This window comes from Crocuta crocuta, unplaced genomic scaffold (assembly GCF_008692635.1).
Source record: "Crocuta crocuta isolate KB4526 unplaced genomic scaffold, BGI_CrCroc_1.0 scaffold28, whole genome shotgun sequence".
Classification (NCBI taxonomy): Eukaryota; Metazoa; Chordata; class Mammalia; order Carnivora; family Hyaenidae; genus Crocuta; species Crocuta crocuta.
In genome coordinates, this window is record NW_027533256.1 from 9845851 (window position 1) to 9872509 (window position 26659).

Below are 26659 nucleotides of genomic sequence, written 5' to 3' on the forward strand. Positions count from 1 at the left end.
AGGGTCAGAGAGAGAGGGAGCCACAGACTCTGAAACAGGCTCCAGGCTCTGAGCTGGCAGTCAGCACAGAGCCCGACTCAGGGCTCGAACCCACGAACTGCGAGATCATGACCTAAGCAAAAGTCGGACGCTCAACCGACTAAGCCACCCAGGCGCCCCTATTCCCCATGCTTCTGAACATAGACACTTTGACCAGAAGACTCCTTCCCAAACTTAGATCAGACCATGTCCCTTTCCTGCTCACAACTCCTTGAAATCCATAAGAGTTATCAGCTAAACTGACAAGGGAACCCCAGGTCCCAGAGGCCCTTGTGACACCTAATTTCTCTGTCCAGGACTTCAAAGGGGCGCCCTGGTGAGACCTCAAACATCAGTCAAAAAATAGAAAAGAATAAAAAGTCCCATGTACAACCTGACTATAAAATGTTTATAAATAAACCTAACATGAAATGTGTAAGATACATATCTTTTCAAAACTATTAAATATTAGGGAAGGAAATAAAAGATAACCTGAGATATAAAGAGACATACCTTGTTACTCTATGGAAAGTCTCAATATTTTTAATATACCAGTTTGCTCCAAATTGATCTATACATCTATTTCAATCCCAATTTGTGGAAATTAACAAATGATTCTAAATTTACATGGAAATGCAAGGATCTAGAGTAGCCAGGTTAATTTTGGGGAGAAAAAAGAACAAAATGTAAGGGCTTACACTAAACTCACCACAAAGCTGTAGTAATCAATACTGTGTGGTTTTGGCATAAGGATAAACAAAGGTATCTTCAAGTCTTCAGAAGGGAAAAATAAAATTGAGTCACCTATAAAGGAAGGGAAGCTGGGGTGCCTGGGTGGCTCAGTCAGTTAAGCGTCCGACTTCGGCTCAGGTCACAATCTCATGGTTCGTGGGTTCAAGCCCCGCGTCAGGCTTTATGTTGACTGCCAGCTCAGAGCCTGGAACCTGTTTTGGATTCTGTGTCTCCCTCTCTCGCTGACCCTCCCTTGTTCACGCTGTCTCTCTCTCAGAAATAAACAAAACATTAAAAATTTTTAATTAAAAAAATAAAGGAAGGAAAGTCATCCATGCTTCTAACCATGCATCAACCACACTGGCTGCTAAAAGACTGTGAAACAATGCCTTCAAATCCTGATAGAAAAAAATCTTTCATGAACTTAGAGGTAAAAACCCTCAACAAAATATTAGCAAGTCTAATTCAGTGATGTATAAATAGAATTATCCACCATAATTTCTTTATTCCAGGCATGCAAGTCTTAATCAACATCTAAAAATAAATCAATGTAATCCACCATATCCACAGGCTAAAAAAGATAATCACATGATCATATCAATTGACAAAGGAAGGACATTTAACAAAATGCAATACTCATCTATGATAATAATAAGGGGGAAAAAACTCTCAATAATTTAGGGAATAGAGGGAAACCACCTCAACATGATAAAGAGCATTTATAAAAAGCCTTTAATTGACAACTTACTTAAAGCGATGTCTGTCTCACCTACTCCTCTTCAACATAGTTGAAGCTCTATCCATGGCAATAATATAAGAAAAAGAAATTAAAGCATACAGATTGGAAGATATTCTCTTTATTTGTTGATTGCATGCTTGTCTACATAGAAAATTCCAAGAAATGCACAAACATACACAAAAACTCAGAACTAATAAGCGAGTTGAGCAAGGTTGCATGTCTACATACACAAATAAAGCATTGGAAACAAAAATTAAAAACAGTCGATTGACTGTGGCTTCAAAGAAAATGAAACACTTAGCTATAAACTTGGCAAAACATGTAAGGGATCTGTGTGCCGAAAATTAGGAAATGCGGAGGAAAGAAGCAAAGGAAACTTACATAAGTGAGACATACCACGTTTATGGAGTAGAAGACTCAATCAACACAATGAAGATGCCAATTCTTCCCAAATTAAATTACAGGTTTAATGCAATTCCTACCAGAATTCCAGGAAGGTTATTTCGTAGACAAGGTTGTTCTAAAGTTTATAATAAAGGCATAAACCCTCAAGTAGCTTGAACATAAAGAAAAACAAGAATAAAATGGGGCTAATCACTCTACTGAATATGAAGTCTTAGGACAGAGTTACAAAATCTGGTGTGGTGTTTGTAGAGGGATAGACACGTAAACCAGTAGAACACATTACAGAACCCAGCATTGGACCCACACTAATGTGCCTGTATTAACTTTCTAGGACAGCCATACGAAGTACCACAGACTGAACAGCTTAAACAGTAGAAACTTCTTTTTCCACAATTTCAGGGACTAGAAGTCTGAAACCAATATGTCAGCAGGGTTGGTTTCTCCTGAGACTTCTCTCCTAGGCTTGTGGATGGCTATCTTCTCCCTGTGTCTTCATATGGTCTTCCCTCTGTGTGTGTCTGTGTTCAAATTTCCTTCTTATGAGGATACAAGGCATATTGGATTAGGGCACATCCTAATGATGTCTTTTTACCTTAATCTCTTTAAACACCCTATCTCCAAATACAGTCAATTCTGAGATACTGAGGGATAGGACTTCCATATATGAATTCTGGAGGGATATAATTCAATCCATTAAAGTGCCCAATTGGTTCTAAGTTTATTTATCTATTTTGAGAGAGAGAGAGAGAGAGATTAATTGAGCATGAGCAGGGGAGGGGCAGACATAGTAGGAGAAAGAGAATCCCAAGCAGGCTCTCATGCTGTCAGTGTTGAGCCCAATGTAGGGCTTGAGTTCACAAACTGTGAGATCATGACCTGAGCTGAAATCAAGAGTTGGGCGCTTAACCGACTGAGCCACCCAGGTGTCCTTGTCCAATTGAATTTTGATAAAGGGATCAAAACAATTCAGTGGAGGAAGCACAGCCTTTACAATAAATGGTGCTGGCACAATTACACATCTATTGGCAAAAAAAAAAAAAGAACCCCAACCTAAGTCTCATATCTTACACAAAAATTAACACAAAATGCATTATAGGCTTCAATGTTAAAGCAAAAACTATACATTTTTTTAAAGGAGTCAATTATTTGGATCTAGGGCTAGGCAATGAATTCTTAAACTTGATATAAAATGCACAATCCATAAGATGAAAAAGATGAAAACTGAGCCACATCAAAATTAAAAGCTTTTGTCCTGCAGAAGACTTTGCTAAGAGGATGAAAGGCTGGGAGAAAACATTTGCAAACCAAATATCTAACAAATGCCTTATATCCAAGTAGATCTAGGCTTTTGGGTCAAGAGGGCTGCATACCCACTGTCCTTGTGAGGGCCCAACTGGCTCTGTAGTGACCTTGGAAGCTCAGAACAACCAGATGGTTTACAACTTCATCTGTGAGGTCAGCTGGCTATGTCCAAGGGCTACCTCTCCTTTCAAAGCCAGGCTCTTCAGCAAGATGAAAATGCCGCCTGTATCCTCAAGACTTCCTTTCTTACCTGGGTAGTGGGAGTCCCTGAATGCCAGATGCAGATCCTGTCTGATACCAGTCCTGTAAGACACTTGGAGGATTTGGGGTGAAGCTGGGTCAGTCAGAAGCCTTTGGGAGGGGACTGGCAGTGCCCCTGGTGAGCTCCCTGATTCTGATGCCTTATGTGTCACTTATCGGCTGGCTCTGATCTTGAACTGGCCTCTTGGAGGTGATGTCTCACACTTCCCATCTGGGCTTGATATCTGCAGTCACTGACCTTGATCCTGGGCTCAGCTGGGTCCACCTTGGCTGGACCCAGTGCCCAGTGTCTCTCTCCCTGCCTGATGTACTCCATCTTCACTGCTTCACTTTGGTACCAAAAGGGACCTGTCTACTAAGAGGCATTAGGGGCTGTGGCATTCAGTCAGCCCTTGTTAAGTCCTTCTTAGGGATCTCCTTGGGAGGTCCCAGCAACACCAAGTCAGAGGGTTGATGCAGGTAATGCATTTGGGAAGACTCCCGGGGATGTGGAATGTAGGACTGGGGGACCGGGCAGAGAAACCATGAGAGGCAATTCAAGGATGCGTTACAGGCTACCCACTGCCGAGGGAGATGGTACTCCTTCTGGCCAGAACTTTCAGAAGGGATTTTTAAAATGACTTTCAGTGGGGCTGAAAAGCCTGGGTGGCTTAGTCCATTAAGTGTCCGACTTTCGCTTAGGTCATGATCTCGCGGTTTGTGGGTTCAAGCCCCGCTTCGGGCTCTGTGCTGCCTGCCGGCTCAGAGCCTGGAGCCTGTTTCAATCTGTGCCTCCCCCTCTCCGACCCTCCCCTGCTCATGCTGTCTCTCTCTCTCTCTCCTAGAAATAAATAAAACATTAAAAAAAATTAAAATGACTTTCAGAGCTATCCTCCTGGGGCTCAACTGGGGAGCAGCTCAGGTTTTGTCTCTCCTCCTCTTGTGGGGCAAACGTAGCCCAGGCATACACACCCCTCGTGAGAGGCATGCAGTGTGGGGTCCAGGAAAGGGAAGGGCACTCCCCACAGAGCTTGTCTGTCACAGACGGAGGCAGCAGGAACCAGAGCACGAGATGTACGCCATCAGATTGGCATGATTCTCGAAAGGTATCCAACACCATGGAACCAGGGGGTGCCGGGCCCTGGACGTATCAGCACCGGGGCAACTGGTCCTGGTGTAGCTCATGGCTCTTGAGCAAGGTGATTGCCATATCCAGTGTCCCTGGCGGGTGAGGCACCCCTTCTTGTCCTCCCTTTATTGTGCCCACACTTCCCTTATCAAATGGAGTCTTGACTGCTTGTCTCCTCTGACTTCCCCGCGGGGCTATAAACCCCATGATGGAAAGCACTCACACAGGCTAACAAACACCACCACCCTCCGTGCTCTGCCTGTAGTAACTCACAGCAGCCCAAGACACAGAAACTTCACAGCTGAGGAAAATGAAGCCCAGAGAGGTAAAGTGATTTGCCCAAGGTCACACAGGCAGCTCAATGCCAGATACTTTGGCTCCAGAGCTGAGGCCCTGGACCATGACCCTCCTTGTCAGCTGGGAGTGCTGCCTTCGCCGCAGTCACAGCACCTAGCCCAGTGTCAGCCCAGGGAGACTCGGTGTGGCTACAGGAAGGGCAGGGCACTGCAGGAACACAGAGAAGGGACACTTCTTGCAGCCTGGACAATGGGGAAGGGAGGGAGGAGAGAGAAGGCGGGGCAGGGGGTGGGGAGAAGAGCTATGGAGAAGAATGAGAGAGGGGCTGACGGGAAGGAAAAGAGGAGAGAGATGAGGGGAAAAGGAGGGATGAGAGAAGAAGGGAGGGTTGAGGGGGGCTGGGGAGGAGACAGAAGCTCTGAGCGGGGCTCGTGGAGTCCTGGGCGCACGGAGTCCTGGGTGTGTGGAGTGAGGGGGGAGCCGTGATGCCTGAGGCTACCACGTGGGTGGGGCTGATGCTGAGGGACTTGATCCAGCAAGAGTGCAAAATCCTCAACACATTTAAGCCAGGAATGGGACAAAACCAGAGCTGTCCCTGGCATTGGCTGCTATGAGAAGCACTCCTCTTAGAGTGAGGAGTGTGAGCAGGGACGGTGGCCAGGAAGCTGCTGCAGAGTCCCAGGGGAGCAGGCAAGACATGATAGGACTTGGAAGAAGGGAGGAGGGGGAGAGGGGGGAGAGAGGAGGGGGAGGAGGGAGGAGGCAGAATAGAAGGTTCAGGCTTCTGTGGATGCAGACGGTGGCACCCTTCCTGTCCTGAAATCAAAGCAACCATTTAATGAGTGCTACTACATGCCAGGCCCTTGAAATACAATCTACCTTCATAATTACAGCAATGTCTCCAGGTGGGTTTGTCCCTCCTCGTTCTACCTAGGAGAAAACCGTCAGAGCCTTGAGAAGTTCCCACCAGCAGCAAGTGACCGAGGGGGACAGACTCGGGGCGGGGGTCTGTGTGACTCCAGAGAGCATGCTCTTCCCGCGCACCGTGAAATCCCACTCAGGTCATTTCGTTCAGCAAAGAGCGTGACACGGTGACAGCTGACCAGGCTCTGTGAGTGTCGGAGTGGCTGAGCGCCAGGCTGCAAATCAAGGCGCGTCGCCGCAAGAGCCAAAATAACGAGCGCCGATGCGTGGTCCGCTCACTCCAGCTGTCTTAGCTCAACCGGATCTATTGACGGTTTGCTAATCCAGCCGATGGCCGAGGCTGGGCGGCTGACCCACAAACTACCCAGAGGGAGCCGACAGGCAGGCTGCTCCTGAGGCCTCGGCTAGGCCTCACTAGTAGAACTGCCTTCAGAATCAGCATGAGTCACCTGGCCGGGGGTGCCCTAGACGGCAGACCAGCAGGCTCCCCGTGCTCACAGTCTTCTGTGGCAAATGCCTTTCCTTGCTCGGGCTTCCTCATTGGACCCAAGGACCATCTCCATAAATGTCACTGGTGACAAGCTGCAGTGAGCTGAATGGTGGCACCTAAAAATACGTCCACATCCTAATTCCCAGAACCTATGAACGGGGCCTGGGTTAGGAAACCTTCCCTGCAGATAGAATTAAGGATTTGCGATGAGGAAATGGTCCTGGAGTATCCCGCTGGGCCCTACGTCCAAAGACAAGTGTCCTTCTCTAAGAGAAAGGTAGAGGGACATTTGAGACAGAAGAGGAAGAGGAGATGTAGCCACAGAAGCAGGGATCGGAGTGGTGTGTCCACAGCTAAGGAGTGAGCAGTGCCACTAGAGGCCAGAGGAGACACAGGAAGACCCTCCCTCTGGAACCTTGCGAGGGACAGCGGCCCTGGCGACCCCTTGGTTCTGGACCTGCGGCCTCCAAAACTGAGAGAATATGTGCTGATCTGTTCGGGCGGTCACAGGAAAGGAACGCACAGGCTGGCTTGTGTTTGGGGCTGTCCAGGGCCAGTTGCTATTTGCGGGAGAATCTGTGACCTCATCCCTCAGGCCCACAAGCCCGTCAGGTCCTGCTCTGCCCTTGGCTGGAAAGGGAATCCCAAGGTTGCATCTGCCTCTTGGGTGTGGAGCTCTGAGCAGGAGCAAGATGAGAAATGGGCCTATTTATAAACAAACAGAGCCAGAGGGCAGGCGCGGGGTTGGCCAAGGGCTTGACCAAGGTCAGAGGCCCAGTCCCTGGGGACAAGAGGCATTGCCAAGGGAGCCGTGCTCTGAGAGGAAGAAAGGGGTGGGAGCAGGGGGCACTTGGGGCCTCTCAGAGCAGTGGAGCTGTGGCCCATTTCTGAACAGCCTAGTGCAGGAATGTCCAGCTGGCTTCCAAGTCATATCTGGTGTCGCTGGTGAAGGGCAGGCCCGGCTGGGTGGGAGTGGATTCTTTCCCATTGCCTCATTGCTGCTCTAAGAAAGGAAGTGTGAGTGCCCAGGGCAGGCACCCTGCAAGCAGCCTGTGCCCTGTCTGCGGGCTCTCATGCCCCTGACACACTCCTGCTACTTCAAGGCCTACGCCTGAGTGGGCGTCTGTGCTCCTCTGCGGTTCTCACTACAAAGACCCCTGTCTCGCAGGACCAGGGCAGAGGGACGAACTGGGTGGTGTCCCAGCCAGGCTGTCCCATGGAGGGTGGGAGGCTGCCTGGCAGTGCCAGACAGGTGGGTGGACAGAGACTCTCTGATTAGTGGCTCAGTTGGACCAGAGTCCTCGCCCAGCTCCGCGGGTGCTGGGCCCAGCTGTCCAGAGGAGGTCACGGTACACAGGCTGCCTCGCTCAGCCCCTCCCTCAGGCCTGTGCCTGGGAGCTGCCTGGCTCTCCTGCACCAGGGTTCCTAGCCGAAGGCTTTCGTCCATGTCAGGAGCAGCCTAGAACACAATTAGGAGGCCTGCCTCATTGACATCTGTGACCATGTCACATCTTTGAGTCATGTGCGTTTTAAGCACTTCTGCCTGTAGGAGTAAATTTCTGACTGAGCAGCTGCAGCAGGAGGAACAGGGGCAAACATTCACCTCTTTGGATCTGGAAGACACGAGCTTTAGTAAGCCTTGAATCCCTGCTTCATCGCCTTCTTGCTGTGTGACCCTGGGCAAGTCACTCAATCTCTCTGAGCCTCATGTTCTCATCTGTAACATGAGGATAACGTGGCCTACTCCACCGAGCTGCTGGGGAGGTTAGCTGGAACAGTATATGTGACGGAGAAAGTCTCCCAGAGTCAGGCGCTCAGTCCACCCGAGCTGTGCACCCAGTCCCATGGAGCACTCAGCACAGCACCTTGTCCTCAGGACTGGCCTCTGTTTGCTGTGGACACTCGTGGAGCCATTCATGTATCTCATGTGGGGCCTGCGAACCACAGACTCCCTCTCCACCCTCTCTTCCTGACTCTGGGCTCTGCCAGCTGGTCCCCATCAGGAAACCTCGATTCCAAGCCTAAAATCAAACCTGTATCTTTATCACTCACTTGTCAAGCTCTATCTTTACTACAGAGGCCTGATGACCATGACCTTCTCATACTGAAGTAAATGCAGACTCTGCATGTGATAGGGGTTATCTACAGAAAAGGACCTACCACCTCCACCACGGAGCCATGGGACACTGCTCTGTGCTGCATACATGGCCTTGGCCAAGTCATTTCCCCCCACCCCCCCAGTTTCTTCATCTTTCAAATGGGCATAATTATACCTGTATCTCAGAAAGACCATACTTTGATTATTTATCACTTGGTCAGCCACTGCCCTATAGTAGGTGCTCAGTTAACATTATGCTCCTCCCTCTCCTCTTACCCAGAGCCCCACTTTGCATGAAAGCAGTGGCGTGGCTCAGGCCCCAGGCAGAAGGCCAAGCTGGCTGAAGGAGGGCTCAGGACTCAGGAGACCCAAGGAAGGATGATGAGTTCTACCTCCCTTTCCTGGGTGCTGACTGTCCCAACAGGTGCTCAGCTGAGGGAGTTCTTCCAACAGCAGGAGAAGGGGAAACATTGTCCCTCCTCTGCCCAGAGCTGTGCTCATCATCCCATTCAGACAGAGCTGAACTTGATCTTTTGGACCACCCCCCACAACACACACATGCATACCCCCCACCTCCCCTATTCCCTAGAGCATCCGGGTAATGAGGCCGCCAGTCCTCTTCTGCCCCCGTGTCCACTTGGCTGTCAAGACCTGTTGCGGGACTTCTGGCTGCCTCCCTCCTCGTCTGCTGCTTCGGGCCAGACCCTCGCTGCACCTGCCACGCTGTCAGAACAGCTTCCTAGAGCTCCATCTGCCTTGCCCCTGCCTTTCCCAGAATACCCCACACCCCGAGGTCTCCCCGACAGGCAGCTCAAGAACAAAGCAGGGCGACTGTGTGGCTCTGGACCCTGCCCCTCCCCTTGCAGCACGGGAGGGTGTCTAACGATGCTTAGGTTTGGAACCCGCATTTGTCTTACAACTGTGAGCCTGGAGAAACAGACCCATACATGTTCAAACATCCCAGAGAAGAGATCCCCCACCCACTTAGGGGAACCAAAGACAGGCACCCACTCCCTCCAAACCCCACAAGTTGGCTCCTCACACACCTGGAACCGACACGGAGCCAACAGCATGCTCACTCATGCACACACACACACACACTCACTCCTGTGTGCACACACTCATACACTCTTACACGTCCATCTCCACGGCAGGTAAAGAGGAAGGCGGAAGGAAGGGGCCGTGCCCCCCATGTGTCCAGCTGGGAATGAGAAGCTCCACCTTCATGAATGGCTGGCCACAGTGCTTCCCGCACACATGTGAGAGTGACCATCACCTCTAGCTCCGCCAGAGGGCTCTTGGGAAATGCTCCTCCCAGACCCTCACATGGGGAATAGCAGTGGCCAACACCTGTGAGAGCGCTCTCTCTGACTCTGGTGCAGCCAAGGCTGGGGCGAGCTGGCTCAGATGGGGACATAGTACTGCAGCTCAGCACTGGCCGGGCGATGCGGGCCCACTCCTCCTGCCAGCCCCTGGGGCCATGGGACAGCACTTCTAGAGCACCTGCTCTGAGCAGGCCCTGATCCCACCTGCCACTCCCACAGTGGGCACCATGGTGACAGGACAGCACCCCCTGGGCCCTTGCTGGAGAGGCGTGTTCTCAGAGCCGACCCAGATCTGCGTTCAAGCAAGACTTCCTCCACTGACTAATGCGCCACATCCAGTCTTCATGGCATCCTCAATGTCACAGCCAAATTTACTCCTCTGTGGGCTGCTGCCGGGAAGCAGAAACCCAGGCAGCCGAGCTCCTAGGATCAAACAGTCTTCCCTCCAGCCCGTCACGTTAATAACTATGATACAAGCCTTGCCAAGAAAGGTAGAGGCAGGATTTGAACCCAAACCTGGTTATAGGTGTGGACAGCCATAAATCAATGTGAGCTGAGAATAACCTAGGTGGTTACCAGAGCCAACTGTACTGAGAGCCACAGTAGGAAGTGGGGACGAGTCAGCTAGCGAGGTCCTCTTAGAGATTCCCCCTCCATCTGCTTATCCATCCTCAGAGAATCCCACAAAGTCTTCTCGTATGTTAATCAGATTTGCAAAGCAGTGGACAGGGCGATGTCACTCTTAGGAGCCTTGCTTGAGCTTCTCAGCAGCTCTGGCCGCGTGGTGAGGTCAAGGGTCCAGAGGCGGTGCTGTGGGGTAGGGGGAAGGGTTGTGTCCCCCGGACCTCAATAAGGAGACAAAGTAGACCTGATCTGGGGTTTCCTTGCAGAAGGAGAGAAGCCCGGAGCAGTCAGGGCAAAGGTGGTCTGGGTCTAGGTGGGTGCTATTGAGACCTGAGGTATCTGGTAGGGTAGCCAGAGGGTTGGGACAACAGAAATCGCAGGGGGAGCTCATGCCTGCTAAACTGTGAGTATTGGCTCCCATTAGAATTGGTGCTAAGGCCTCGGCACCCACAGGAGGGTGAGAGACCGCAGCTGGGTGGCCGGGTGGCCAGGCAGGCCCCACCCACTGATAGGGATGGATCTGAGGGTGACATCTACAAAGGGTGACTGGGCCTGGGATGGACTATAAAGAGAGCCTGACAACGAGGTCTTTAAAACCAAATTCAAAAGATGACAGTCATGTAGGTAAAAAGATGTTCAGACAAATTAAATATGCTTAGGCCCATGCCTAGGTGAGAATCCCAGCCCTTCTACCTAAAGCCTTGTGTGATCTTGGGCAAGTTTCCTGGCTACAGTGGGCTGAATGGTAGCCCCTAAAATATATGTCCACATCCTAACCCCGAGAACTTGTGAATGTGACTTTATTTGGAGAAAGAGCCTTTGCAGACCCTATAGACACAAAATGTCCTTGCAAGAGGCACTCAGAGGAGAGAAGCGAACACAGAGATGAAGCCATGTGAAGATGGAGACAGAGACTGGGATGATGTGGCCACAAGCCGAGAAGCACCTAGAGCCACCAGAAACTGGCAGAGGCAGGAAATTTCTCCAGTAGGGTCTTGGATGGCAGCTCAGCTCTCCAGGCACCTTGATCTTGGACTTCTGGACTCCAGAACAGTGAAAAAATAAACTTCTATGTTTCGAGCCATTCAGTGGTAATTTGTTACCGTATAAAACAGGTTAATAGTATCTGCCCTTTCCAGTTATAAGTTACAGAGGACTAAAAAGAGAGTGTTCATGAAAGAAAGAATATAAGGATCCAACAATAGGAGATCAGCATAGGTCACGTGTGTCCGTACGAAGGAATAGTACACAGCCGTACAAGAAGTTTAGGAACAATTGTCAATGATGAAACAGATGTTCATATCATAATATCAAGCCAGAGAATCAGAATATTAAATTATAACTGTATGTGAATCTAATTTTATTTTTACTTTTTTTTTTTTTTAATGTTTTATTTCTAGGAGAGAGAGAGAGACAGCGTGAGCAGGGGAGGGTCAGAGAGAGAGAGGGAGTCACAGATTGAAACAGGCTCCAGGCTCTGAGCTGGCAGTCAACACAGAGCCCGACGCGGGGCTCGAACCCACGAACCGCGAGATCATGACCTAAGTGAAAGTCGGACGCTTAACCGACTAAGCCACCCAGGCGCCCCTTATTTTTACTTTTTAAATGTTTATTTATTTTTGACAGAGAGAGAGAGTGAGCAGAGGAGGGGCAGAATCTAAAGCAGGCTCCAGGCTCTGAGCTGTCAGCACAGAGCCTGATCCAGGGCTCGAACCCACAGAACATAGAATCATGACCTGAGCCAAAGTCAGATGTTCAACCGACTGAGCCATGCAGGTGCCCCGAATCTAATTTGATTTTTAAAAGTCCACTAAAAAGGAAAAAAAAATCACCATGACCATCTTTGGGCAATATGACACCAATTCTTTCTTTTCTTCTTTGCTATTTTCTATATTTTCCAAATTCTCCTCCGTGTTGTGTTACTTTTCTTATAGAAGATGAGTTATTCCCTAAAATTTTCTTCCTGCAACTATAAGAGTATGCAGGAGTCCCTAGAGGCCCACTTTGCTTCCAGCTAAAATCTCACGAGGTCCTTACAGCATCCCTATGGGTCATTCCTGCTGTTACTCATTTTGTAGGTGAGAAAACCAGGTACCAAGAGGTGATGGCCCAGTCCCAGAGCCAACCTGGGGCCACATCTGGGAGAGGAACGCCTCCAACCTGCCTTCTGAGACTTGCTGGGCCCAGCAACCCTAAGGACGGCCACCACCCTGTCCTCACCTCCCTTCCCTGACCACCCCCGGGGCTTGGCTGTGTCCTTCAAGCCAGGGTGGCAGATCAAAGTCTCAAGTGCCCTCCAGGCAGAGATAAATAACCGAGAGCGTGATCCTAGGATTCCGGTTTCTTATTTTTAAATGAAATGAAGGATAAATCATTTCTGCTAACTGTTTTTACCTGGCTGCAGGAAATGATGCATCGCCATCTTTTAAAAGAAAATTAAGCCTTTAATTCCATGGCACATGTAATAAAATGGCACTTCAGCTCTCTGCCCTGAATATATGGCCCGTCGTGTCCTAATTTACTATTTCGACGCTGCCTGAAATGTTCTGAAGTTATTAATGTGGCAATATATTCAAGCACAAAACCTGGCCTTCAAACGCTGTGAAGCACTCAATTAACACAATGGATGGCCGTGTGGGAGCCAAAGAGGTAACGGCAAGAGACCTGCCATGCGAGCCCGGCCTGGGGGTGCCGCTGTAAATCAGAGCCTCAGTTTCTTGCTCTGGAAAACAGAGGTGATGGTACCCAGTTCACAGATGACCTCAAGATCCCGAGGAACACCCTTTTCCTTCTTTACCTGGATCTCTGGCTGTACTACCAGCTCACCCTTGCCAAGAATGCCCCAAATGCCATTCTCTTTATTCTGCCTCCTTTGCAGCCCTCCTGAGGGCTCAGCCGCACGTGGACCAGTTCAACCCTGGGCTCTGGGCTGGCACGTCCCACTGTACTTTGAAGAGCAGGCATTTATGACCAGAGAACCACCCCAATGATCCATGCAAAGATGTACTGGGGGGAAGCTGCAATCTAAGAGAAAGGACCGGGGCCTGGGGCTTCTGCACTTCCCCCTCCCCACAGAGTGTGGCGCTAAGCAGCATGGCCATGGCCAGCTTTCAGCCCACATCACAAACTCTCTTGGATGGTCAGTGACTGGAACAGCTGCTGCATATGTGCATCTGGATGGGGCCATGTGAACGAGAGCTCTTCTGTTGTGCAGAAACTTCCAAACAGGAAAGGTGCTGCTCGGGTCCCTGGGGTCGGGGACTCCAGATCTCTCTGTGGCCCAGCCCCCTGGAAAGGCCAAGGCAGCCCTGCCATCCTACACCTTCTCCAGGGTAAGGCTCATCTTTTGTTTAAGGACAGGGAGCAGAGATGGTTCATTTAGTCCTCGGCAACCTCACGAGAGGAATTACAGACCTATGTTTGCAAGAGGCGAATGTCAGCTTCTCAAGTACGGACGTGCTCTCTTAGCCACAGGGGTGAGCAGAGCTCTCCCTGATTACCAGAGCTGGTGACCCGAGGAGAAGCCAACAGCTACTACTGAGACCAATTTTCTCGAGGAGCCAACTGCCAAGTGACTAGAGCAAATTATTTACATAGCAATAGCACCTCTCTCATAGGATTGCTGTGATTATTAAAATGAGCCAATACATGGCGATCACTCAGTCACATACACATGGTCACCACCTGTTAGCTGTGGATACTGGCCCATTGTGCGGTGGCTCCCCAAAACATACACAGACTGTATGTAAGTGGCACACATAGTGAGTAAGAGCTCAGTACCAGGAGGCCTGCTTAGGTCCCTTATTCCTCATCACTCACATCCAAGCCTTCAGAGCCAGATTCTATCCCAATGTCTCCTCTCCGATCTCCTTGAGTCTCTGGGCCACCCTCTCTCTCACCAGGACCCCCATATGTCCTTCTGGCCAGCCCCCTGCCCCCATCTCATCCTACAACATTCTATTCAGCAACTGGAGGAGTCTTTGAAATACACATCAGACCCTATTGGCCCCCAGATTGAACCCACCACCGGCTTCCCATAACACTGGATAAAATGCAAACACTGTGCCCTGGCCTTCAAGGCTCCACACTCTCAACTCAAATTCCCCACCCCAACCCCCAAATTTAAGTTTCAGGAAAGCAGGGACCCTGTCTGTCTTCTTCACTGCTGTATCCCCATTGCCTGGCCCATGATGATTACAAAACAGATGCTTCTAGAATAAAGGAAGGCTACAAATCCAGGCAAACTCACTATACTGCCTTATACCACTAAACAGGGGAATAGGCACTCATGAAAATAAATCACTTCAGCTAAGCTAAGTTCAATTCCTTCTCCTAAAATGGGAGCCTGCGGGGCTCAGGGGAATGAAGAAAGAGTTTGTGCACACCCAACTATATCTCCAAGGGGCCAAAGTGGCCTGGAAGGGAAGTGGCCACAGAGGAGCCGCTACATCCAGCTGCACAGGCTACGGGCTGCACAAATCCAGGGATGCCACTGATATAAGATAGGATGCTCCTAGAGTTTTCAGATGGGGCAATGCAGCAGTCTTGCCCCCCACCCCCGCCTGCTCCATTGGGAGTGAGCCCCCACTGAGCCTCCTCCATCAGCCCTGTCCAGACCCCTCTGTGCTCCTTTGCCCTCAACCGGTTTCCTCCTTAAGATTTCTCAGAGCAATAAAGCAGAGAAAAATTCAAGTGATAGTCACCAGGGAAGGAAGGAGAACAGAGCATCAGACAGGGATTGTGCACAATCAAACCCAGCCTTCAGTCCTGTCTCTGCTGCTTACTGTCTGTGTGCCCTTGAACTCATCACGTTTCTGAGCCGTGGGCTGCCAGCGCACAGAGACTCCAAACCATCTGAGCCTGGCTGAACTGGATATCTGTATGGCAGGGCTGGTGGAGGATAGCAGAGCTGAGCCTGGGAGCAGACTCGATGCACATCACTGTCACCAGTTAGGAGCTTTGCTTCACAAGACAGTCAGCACACACTTTCTGGTCTTTAGTCACCAGAATGGCAAGTGTGAAGTTACCATTATTCCTTCGTGCACATGAGGCCATTGTGGCTCAAAAGGGGTCAATGGCTGCCCAAGTCCCCACACTGCTGGTGGTGAGACAGTGATGTAGCCTGGCCCTAGGGTGGAGCCTTACAGCTCCTGAGAGGCAGCGGTATGCCCAAGGCCATGGGGCATAGGAGTCGGAGACTTTGATCTTGAAGACTCGGCCCACTGGGCTCTCTCCAGCCCCACCCCATTCCACACCTGCCTTCCAGTCCTCTCTGCAGGGTCCATCCCAGTGCCTAAAATTGGAGTGGGGAGGAGAGTAGGCCTCCTGAAAACAAAATCCCAACCCTATAACTGAGCTTGGCTGTCAAGTCACAGCCTGACGCTAAGTCTGAAAACCTGGTACATCACTGACAGTGCTGATGACAGCCCAGCTGGGAGAGCAGCTATATTTAGCCACATGCTTGACCTAAGATGTTATCAGGAGCAGAAGCACAAGGTTGTGGAGCAGGAGGGAGGGGTACAGAGAGCCCCCATCCTGGGCCGCCCCAGCTGTGCAGCCTTGATTAACTGCTCAGGTAGGTTTCCACTTTCTGAACGATCTTTGTTTCCAACCTTAGAGAGACTTTGCGATTTGCCAAGTGCTTTTGGTCTAGAGGGAGAGGCTCAAACCAATCGGCTCCGCATGCAGCAGGAGGTATTCGGCACAAGAAAGATAAGAAGTGTGTTGGCCATGGGTCACAAAGCCAGGTTTTGCTTCTGTGTCCCTGGGTGCCTGCACCGGGAAAGGGTGAGGCAGCCTCTGTGCGGTGCATGGGTGCTGGAAAGGAGGCCTGGGCTGTGCCGCAGGCTGGATCCAAATCCCAGATAATGATGCTCCCCACCTCATGCAGTTTTTGAAAAGATCAAATGAAATAGGACATGAAAAGTATGCAGCACAATAAACTCTGTGACTTTCTCTCCCCTTCTGTCTCTAGTAGGTAGGATTTCGTCCATCTATCCCCATTCTACAGATGAGGAACAGAACATGACACTCAGAGAGGGTGCTTTGCCTAAGGTCTCAACCAGGGTCTCAGCAATATTTGTGTTGCAGGCACATCAATATTTCCCATCTCCGGGTTTGACCTGTGTTAAATGGTCCAAGGAAATCGAGGTTGGGGGCGGAGGTGGTGGTGCTAATTTCCCAGAAGCAATCTTACCTCTGCTCTTTGAAGTGTCACGAAATTGGCTGGAGATTGCTCCCGTCAGCAGCGCGGCACGAGGCTGCTGAAAACACTTTTAGCACCTGATTAAAAAGGAGCCTTCTTTTCCTGAGCAATTACCAGCCTGCATCTCATGATCTCATCCCAAAGATGAGAAAGAAGAAAGATGGAAGGCTGGCCTCCAGATGCTCACCCTGAAAAATGCTGAATGGCTTGGCCATGCTCACTGTGGGGTGTGCCAGGCACAGCATGGGTAGAGGTGATCAGAGCTGCTGGATAGTAAGCAGGGTTTGCCATGGGGTTTACCTGTGTCCTTTCCAGCTCTGACAGAGGCCTCCCACCTGGGCTGCGGCAGCTGTGGCCTCAGTCATAACCCAGGACATTTCTGTGTATGTTAGGCCATCTCCTACAGCTCATCATAGCAAGAAGCTGTAAAAAGGAAATACTCAATGCTGCCAGAGATATGGTCAAACAGGCAGGCTTTCCCATTGCTGGTGGCAGTGGAAAGCAATTTTGCAAGATGTATGCATATGGAGTTTAATACTGTGCATCTTTAGTCCTGTAATTACACATCTGCCAACATATCTTAAGGCTGTAAGTCCAAATAAGAGTAAATCTTACCTACAAACATCTTTACTGTGGCGTTTTTCTAAGGAGCCAAATACACTGAAACCCCAATACATTGAATTGTATTCAAATACATTGAAAGTATGGACAATTAAGCCCTTAAAAATAATGTTTCGGGGCATCTGGGTGGCTCAGATCAAGCATCTGACTCTTGATTTCAGCTCAGGTCACAATCCCAGGGTTGTGGATTGAGCCCCGCATTGGGCTCAGCGTTGAGCATGGTACCTGCTTAAGATTCTCTCTCTCTCCCTCTGCCCCCTCCCCCACTCGCATCTCTCAGTCTCTCTTGTGTGCGAAAATAAAAAAATTAATTGTCCAGATGGTGTGGTGACAACTATATAAAAAATTAGGGAATGAATAGTACAGGGAACTGGTGTTAATAATACTTTCTCATCACTGCAACCCTCCCCCAAACTCCAAATTCCAGCAGGCCTCCAAAGCAAGCCTCCTTACCTCCCTCTCCCACTCCCTACACCTTAGGCCCTACTCCGACCTGAAGCCTTGCAACCTTGAAGCCTGGGCAAAGATTCTCTGGCGTGTACACACACACGCACACACGCACACGCACATACATACACAACACACACTCCATGGCAATAGAGACAACGTGACCTGCAATGTTAGCAGCCCACCAGCAGGGGGCCGAGTGAGAAAGCTGGGTGGGGGCCAGGGCTGAGTATGTATCTCAGAGTCCCCGGTACCCAGAAACAGAGGCGGGGACACAGGAATGTTAAATGAATGAGTGGATGCATCCGTAGGCCCATTTTTGGCCCTCTTTGCAGTGTTAAATCAGGAAATGGGAATTTCTGGGTAGTGATGGTGGAGTTTACATGCATTAGATCCTGCCATGGAAGAACGGTCCATATCTAGTACTTTGGTCTCTGGTAGGTCACTCTAAGGGCCAATTCCATCCAACTCACTGCCGAAGAGAGAAGCCAGGATGGGGGTTTGCCACTCACACACCACATAACCCTGGACCCGGCTCGTCCCTCTCAGGGCCTGGGTTTCCCCAGATGTAGAGTGAGGAGGTAAGATGAGTTCCTTCCGTGATGCTATGATCCCATTAAGGATCACTTGGATATGTAATGAATTCTCAACACAGAAGCTCTTCCAAAATATGAGATATTTATTCCTTATGTTGTACATAGTAATGTGTACAAAGAACTTAGGGTAATATCCTTAGAAAATTTTCTAATTAGAAAATAAGATCCTTAGAAAATCCTTAGAGCGAAGGAGTGAGCTAACAGTGGAAATCAACTTCTTGTTATCTTTTCAGTAAAATAATAATGCAAAGTCTGACTCCCAGGCCTGCCTATGTGCGCGCGCACACACACCCACACACACACTCACACATTCGTACATGCATGCATCCTCTCTCACACTCACACACACACCCATATACATTTCCCATCATCACCTCTGCTCCCACCCTACAAACGACTGTATTGTAAGTGCACACGGAAAATGTTTAGGATTGAGACCAGCCACCGAAAATTAAAAGGAAAAGATGAAACTTGGGTCTGAATTAGGAGGAAATGACACCGGGGAAATGGAGGCAACAGGCTCCCTGGGGGGTTTAAAATAGATTAAAGTCTGGGCTATTTTTGTCTTTCTGGGGCGGGAAGCATTCAGGGGTGACAGGGCTGACTTTTTGCCCAGAACACTTACTAAGGGCAAAGAGGCAGCCTGGCACCGCTCTCTGTTGCCTGAACTGGTGGCCTCAACCACCAGGGCAGGGTCTGTACAAAGACACTTCTTTCAAGGACTGCAAGTAACATACTCTTAATTGGAGCTGCTTCTCACTGAGGGCCAACCTCAGGTCAAGTATGGAACCAAAGATCGAAAACACATTGTTTATTTAATCTGTACAAAAACTGCCAGGTCAATATTATTATGCCCACTTTGTAGAGAAGACCACTGAGGCAGAGGGAGAATTAGCAATGTGCCCATACCATATAGCTAATAAGAGGCCAAGGTGGCCCGCCCTTTTCACTTCTCTGACTGCCTCACTGCCCCCTTTCATCCGGAAGGGTTGGGAGGGGCTCGGAGGGGTGGCCAACATTCCTCAGAAGAGGAGAAAACATTACCTGAGGTCACAGCTCTGCCTTTAAGTCTTGATCCTTTTTCAAACCCAACCACTCTGGAGGTTTCCTCTCCACTCTGGGCTGACCTGGCATTTCGACAGCAATCTCTTTTAATAGTTCCTGAAGGGTGTGGCCTGGGTCTGGTGGTTTGATCTTGCTCCAGATTAGAACTACGGTCAATGGCAGTCCCATTTTCTGGTGTACGCAATTCTCAAGGATGACATCCATGGGTGGTGACAGCATATTTATGTCTGATTTGCCTGCTTATGCAATCCTCTGTTCTAAAGAGTTCTTCCTTGTGTAATTTAGAATCCTAGACTTTAATTGTAGGCCTTTTGTCTGGTGGCAGGGGTTGCGGGGGGGGGCATCAAGGGTTGTCTTTAGATGGGGGTTGTTAATGTGTTTGTTAACCAAATATACTCTAATTTACGTGAAAGGCATATATTTCTTTCCTTCCGTACTTGGATCTCCACATCCCTGGCAGTGGAGTTAGAGGTGGGGGTTAGAACCTCCTGAATGCCTGTGGATGTCCACATCCATCTTCATCAACTCCTATGTTCTCTGGGGAAGGAGTTCATGGGAGTTCTTGGACCCAGAGTTTGGAACCATGGCTGAGTTCTAGCTCTGAGCCCCATTCAGTGTCTGACTTTGGAAGAGTTACGCTGTTCTCTGGGCCTTGGCTCCCCACCTATGAAACATAAGGGATAAAGGAGGTAATGTGTGAAAATGCTTTGTGAAGACCAGTGGCTGCAGGGGGGCTTCTGGAGGGCTTGGAAAAAAGAACGCTCTGGGGACCTCCCACAGAGTCCCATCCAGTGGAACCTGAGAATCTGAGTTTCTAACAAGCCCCAGGATGTGATGCTGCTATGTCAGAGTCCACGCCTGGCAAACACCTGCCTAGGAGTGAACAGACACACTGTGAGCGGTGCATTATGAGACGCAGGGCAGGGTCTCCACCCCTCACCACCACCCGCACACTTTAGGGCAGCGTTTCCTCACCCCAGATAAGTATCATCTGTGGAGCTCGTGCAAAAACAACACAAAACAGATTCTTCGGTGTTGACCCAGACTTACCGACAGGTTCCAAGGGAGAGGCCTGATAATCTGTATTAGAACAAGTCCCCTGGCCAGTCCCATCATCAAGATGGTTGGGAAACACTGTAGCTTAACTGCTAGTTCTAGACACAAAGACTTTCTGTGAAAGCAAATGGTCCATGTCCCCTCCAACTGGGGACATGGATAATAAGTGACAGCCTCTTTTCCATAAGAGGTGATCCCCCAGCCTACTAGTGGACACCTGGTAAGGCAGGCAAGCCAGACTTCAGGGGTGTCCGATGGTCTCAGGACAAGTGTCAGAGAAGGAAGGGGACTTCAGTGGACTTCAGTGTGGTGCTCATCACCAAAAGAAACTGCCCAAGGCAACACGCTCACTCACTTTTACACAGGCAGCTGTGTCCCCTCTTTGGCCCCCAAAGTTCCCCACACCAAAGAGATAATAGCACGACTTGAAGCAATGGTTCCCATCGTGGCTGCACATCAGATTTGCCCTCCACTGTACATGTGGCCGAGTGTGGCTCCAGATGGACTAAGTCAGACACATAAAAGGGGATGCAATCACAATGTGTGGCGCTCCACGGGTGACCACAGATTGCAGCAGGCCCTACATTACAGGGAAGATGTGGCACAGCTGACACCCTCACTGCTACACACCTTCCTGGGGTCTCACCCTTGGGCACCCCGCATGCCCTCCCAAAAGCATGGTTGCAAACCACACGGCATGTTCAACGCAAAGACCCTCCTTTAATTTTTTTATTTTTTTTTTAATGTTTTATTTATTTCTGACAGACAAAGAGACAGTGTGAGCAGGGGAGGGTCAGGGAGAGAGGGAGACACAGAATCTGAAACAGGCTCCAGGCTCTGAGCTGTCAGCACAGACCCCAACGCAAGGCTCAAACCCATGAACTGTGAGATCATGACCTGAGCCAAAGTTGAACACGCAGCTGACTGAGCCACCCAGGTACCCCAAGACTCTCCTTTAAAATAAAGCCTCATTAAGTGATGTCTTTAGATTCTGATCTTTTTGAAAAGATGCTCACCATCACTAATCACCCGGGAAATGCAAATCAAACCCACAATGGGGTACCACCTCACCCCCATTAAGATGGCTACTATCAAAATTGTTTTTGAAGAAAAGAACAAGCATTGGTGGGGACGTCGGGAAGTTGGAGCCCTTAAGCGCTGTCGGTGGAATCTCAAGTGATGCAGGCACTATGAAAAGCCACATGGCAGCTCCTCAAAATATTATAAATAGAGCTACCATAGGATCCAGCAATCCCACTTCCGAGTATATACCCAAAGAAATGAAAACAAGATCTCGAGCAACTATCCGCACACCCATGTTCATAGCAGCACTGTTCATAAGAGCCAAAGGGTGGAAACAACCCAAGTGTCCATGAATAGATGAATGGATACACAAAACATGGTATGTACAGACAGTGGAATATTATTCAGCCTTGAAAAGGAAGGAAATTCTGACACATGCTTCAACACGGATGAACCTTGAGGATATTATGTCAAGTGCAATAAGCCAGTCACAAAAAGACAAATACTACATGATTCCACTTACATGAGGTACCTGGAGTCATCAGATTCAGAGAGACAGAAAGTAGAATGGTAGTTGCCAGGGCCTAAGGAGAGGCAGGAATGGGGAGTTATTGTTTAATGGGTGCAGAGTTTCCATTTGGGATGCCAAAAAAGTTCTGGAAGTGGACGGTGGTGATTGTTACCCAACAGAGTGAACATACTTACTGCCACAGAATTGTACACATAAAAATGGTTAATGGGGCACCTAGGTGGCTCAGTCAGCTGAGCGTCCGACTTCGACTCAGGTCATGATCTCACAGATCGTGGGTTCGAGCCCCGCGTCGGGCTCTGTGCTGAAAGCTAGCTCAGAGCCTGGAGCCTGCTTTAGATTATATATCTCCCTGTCTCTGACCCTCCTCTGCTCATGCTTTCTCTCTCTCTCTCTCTGTGTCTCTTAGAAATAAATAAAACATTAAAAAATTTTTTTAAATGGTTAAGATGATAATTTTGTTTTTCAGTAGGCACCATGCCCAATGTGGGGCTTGAACTCATGGCCCTGAGATCAGGAGTCACATGCTCTACCAACTGAGCCAGCCAGGAGCCTCAGTTAAGACAATAAATTTTATGTTAAATGTATTTAACCACAATTTTTAAATCACATAAAAAAAAAAAAACACAACCCTGCTCTTTTGTGGAGATGTCTAGGTCTCCTCCATGAGAAGGAGGGTTTTATTTGAACCACGTGCAGCAGTCAGGACTAATTCCAAGGCAAGTGGTGGCACGCATGTGCCAGTTTTCAAAACAGCTCCTACCAAAGGCAACAGAGAACCCAGGAGACATTCCACCCTCTTCCCAAACACAGAAACAACCTGCGAGGGAAAAATGGTAAGTGAAGAAGGCTGGTCTCAGAAGGTCATATATCAATGTGGGCACACGTTTATACGACTGTGTTTTGCTCACTGACCCCCTCATGCTTTCATTCATTCATTTACTCTTTCGTTGTCCAAACAGTTGCCAGGCACCGGGGCTGGAAGAAGCAGGAGGGGCCCCGAGCATAGGCTCCACCTTGGCGAGCTCATGGCCCAGCAGGTCCTTTTGGGGAGAAGTGGCCCAGGGTGGGGGGTGGGGGGGAGGAAGAAAGATGACAGGTAAGGGAGAACTAGAGAGAGGAGAGGCCACGGAAGCTCTCACAGGGAGCTCTGGAACAATTGAAGGGAAGCAGATGGAGAAAGTTCCCTGTGGGGCCTGGTCTGGGGAAAAGCCTCCCAGGAGGCCTCAGGCTGTATCTGGTGCCTTCTGCAGCCCCCTCCCCCAGCACACAGGAGGGACCCAGTAAATGCTGTCTTGTGATGTGTCAGAGCAGGGCTAATTTTATGAGAAGCACAAAAGTGCCACCCAATCTGGGCCTGGGGATGAATTTACAAAGCAGCCCAAGCTGCCCGTGCCTCTTGGCCTGGGTGGAGGGCCGTGGGGGGGACAGAGGAGGCCCTGTCCCCCCACCACGGGGTGCTGGGAGGCCTTGCTCCTCATCTGAGACATTTTGGAGGGACGGCCCCTCTGCACGCCTCTCTCTTTTCTGTTTTTTAAATTTTTTTAACGTTTATTTATTTTTGAGAGACAGAGACAGAACATGAGCCAAGGAAGGACAGAAAAAGAGGGAGACACAGAATCCGAAGCAGGCTCCAGACTCCGAGCCGTCAGCACAGAGCCCGACACGGGGCTCCCACCCACGAACTGTGGAGATCACGACCTGAGCCGAAGTCGGACACTCAACCGACTGAGCCACCCAGGCGCCCCACGCCTCTCTGTCTTTCTAAGTCAGCGATGGATTGTTTTCATTTCATTCAGAATGAACAGCAAGACTACACTGAGTCCAATTTCTGATCAGTGTCATTTCTCAGACTTGCTCAGAGAAGACAAAATCCATTAAACTACGCGTCCGCTCCCCTATGAGAGGCACTGAGCTCCCCGTGGCAGTGAGATGGGAGCTCTTGAGGGTAAAGACTCATTTTATGTGGATCAGTGACTGGCTTATTGTAGGTGCTTAATAAATATTCAATCATAACAATCTTAATTACTGGATTACATCATGTCTGTCTTAGGGTGGGATATAAATAAATAATGCCATAATAATAATGAGGCTCTCACGGAGCCGCTGCTCAGTTTGAGTTCCCACCACTTCGCAGGCGGTTTTAATAAATTTGGGTGGATTTCATATTTCATGAAGACATATCTGCTCACAGCAGGTAAATGCTTCTGAAGATAAGCCTTATTTAGTATTAATGCCAGTAGAACACGTCCTGGCTTATGTCCTGTTTGAGGTTTAATTCAACACAACATGGCTCTCAGTTCTCCAAGTATTTGATGGTGTCCAACAGCAAGGAGGGTGGTGGGGCTGGGTGTTCGGGGCACAGCACCACCCGGCTGGCTTTAGGAGACACACTAACACAGGCTACCTTTGTAGCGATCAGCCGTCCCTCTCAACACTGTCTAAACCATCCTCTGCTTAGAAAGCAATTGCAAACACCAAAATCTTCATCCTGACAGGTTAGGTAGAGGAGCAAAGTTATCTGATGGATGGGCGGAGGCCCTGTGCCTTGTCTGAAGGGGCAGCCTCAGCCCCAGCGTCTCCCATGCATGATTGCTACCCAGTGGTGCCCAAGCTCCCATTAAAAAGAGCCAGAAATGCTGCTCTTGTTGCAAAAATCTCCTGGTCTTTAAATGCTACTAACCAATCCAGATTCTTTTAAAACAAAACCCTCCTGCAGCCTCTGGGCCACACCTGGCTATGAGCTGCTCTAGGCGAATCTGGGGCTTGGTGTTAAGAGCCAGGGATGTGCAAGCAAAGGTATATGCTGGTCGCTCCACAAAGGTCAGGAAAGAGCCAGAAAGCACCAACCCTAATTGTTGAGCCCCTGAGGTCTGTACTAGCTCTGTTATCTGCTCCAGCTGTCATGTGACTTCCATAAATCCCTAAGACCCTCCTCCCTCTGCCGGAAAGTGAAGGGTCACAAGGTTGCAGACCCTTCCTCAAAGGGCTACGTTAAGAGCCAGTGTCCCATAAAGCGATGGGGTGCATTCTGCAGACCAGACAGCACCATTGGTGCCAACAGAACAGTGAAAAGTAAATGTTCAGGAAGTTGTGAGAGAGCGCCCTGAAGTCTGGCCTCTGGAAGCCTCTGGAATCTTCTGGAAGCTTCTGGAGATTTGCCTTGGGGATTTGGGAACTGAATGTTCCAGATAGGGAAGCTGGAGGGGAAATGGTAACCTGCAAAGCAAGTCATCTGAGAGTGCACAGACTGAGCCTGTCCCCACCTTGCGAGTTGCTTGAGTCAGTCCCTGCCCCAATGTGGGTGTCTGCTTCCTGCTCTGTGCCCTAAAACTGGACAGGAGAATGCAAATGAGCCCCTTCTGGTGGAGCTGAGGTGCCTGAATGAGGTCTCGGGGTCTTCTTTTCCCCCCAACAGGAAACTAGATTAAAAGCATATGAGCTGGGCAGCCCATCTGTGGTTGTGAGCACCCTCCCCCGCCTTCCTGGGACCCTCTGCAACAAAGGCAATGCCTTAAGAACTTTGGGATATGCAAGGGTCCAGGAAATAGTATCTGCCCCAGACACGGTCATCACATCACAGCACTGGCCGCAGAGAGTGACCTCCCCAGCCCTTGGGAGAAAGTAGACAGCTACGGGCTTTCTAGAGAAACTCCTCCTGCACCGGGGTATTTTTAGCCCCACCATCCCATATAGCCATTCCAGGGGTGTTAACATCATGGGTGAAATTAGCCACTCACCTTTGCCAGGGGAAGGTGGCTCCAGCAAGGCGAGTGGGTGAGGGAACCGAAGGTGCCTCACTAAACCTCTGAACTCAAGTTTCCTGCAAGTTGGTCCAACTATAATCGCTTGTCAAAAGTAGGAACAGGTTTTCTTCACCCTGCTGCAAATCATCTCAATGAAAAATGCATTATCGTGAGTTTTAAAAAGGAAATATCAACACATACGTATTCCACTTATAAAACAGTATCTGTTGGTTTTAGGTAGCCTTTTCCCTAATGCTTCGTGATATGTTACTGGGTAACTTTGTTTACATAACTGCATTCGTATAGGAGTTTTTTTTTTTCTTTCCTTGAACATACACGTTTTTACTTGGTTACTTAACAATCTACCATAAATATTTTCATCTATTTTAAGCTTTCAATTTTTAAGCATAGCCTGAGCCAACCAACCTCTAAAAGTGAACATTTAATTGTTTCTGATGTCTTGTAGACCTGCCAACATTTGTAGAGATATTGGCCTCCTTGAAGCCACTTTATATCAAATAACCCTAAGTGAGGTTACCAGACAGACTGGAGACTACGGGATGGGCCAGGCAGACCCAGGTGCCACCTCCTATGCCACGTGGCCCAAGGGACAGTCTCAGATCTCACCCTGGCTCCCACAAAGCCACCTGACTGCTGAGCTCTCTGACTTCCCTGCGAGTCTCCCTCCTTCCCCAGAGCTCCCACCTCCCCCTCAGCTCACCCTGACCCTCCTTTTCGTCTCTTCCTCTCCTCCCTGCCCCAGAGAACTTTCTGATCTTTTAAATTATGGGACTTTTCATATGTATACAAAAGTTCAAAAGATAGTATAGCAAAAGCCCAACACCAAAAATCTCATTTCACGTACTCCAACCCGTGTCCCCATAGACTGCACTAGTTAGAAGTAAGTCCCAGATGCTATCTCATTTCATTCATAAATACTAGTGTAGGTCTTGCTAAATAATAAAGCTTCTTTCTTTAACACACCATGACCATGCCTAAAACAGTACTGCAATCCCTGACTACCATCAAATACTCAGGCAACACTCAA

At 49.4% G+C, this 26659-nt stretch overlaps 1 long non-coding RNA gene across 1 annotated transcript in view; it reads right to left on the bottom strand.

Moving 5' to 3' along the window:
* LOC144217010 (uncharacterized) overlaps positions 1-19306 on the bottom strand; it is a 27704-nt gene extending 8398 nt beyond the window's left edge. The window contains exon 1 of the long non-coding RNA XR_013330816.1: positions 19237-19306. This is a non-coding gene — a long non-coding RNA (uncharacterized LOC144217010). The remainder of the gene's footprint in view (positions 1-19236) is intronic.
* Between the last annotated feature and the right edge of the window lie 7353 nt (positions 19307-26659).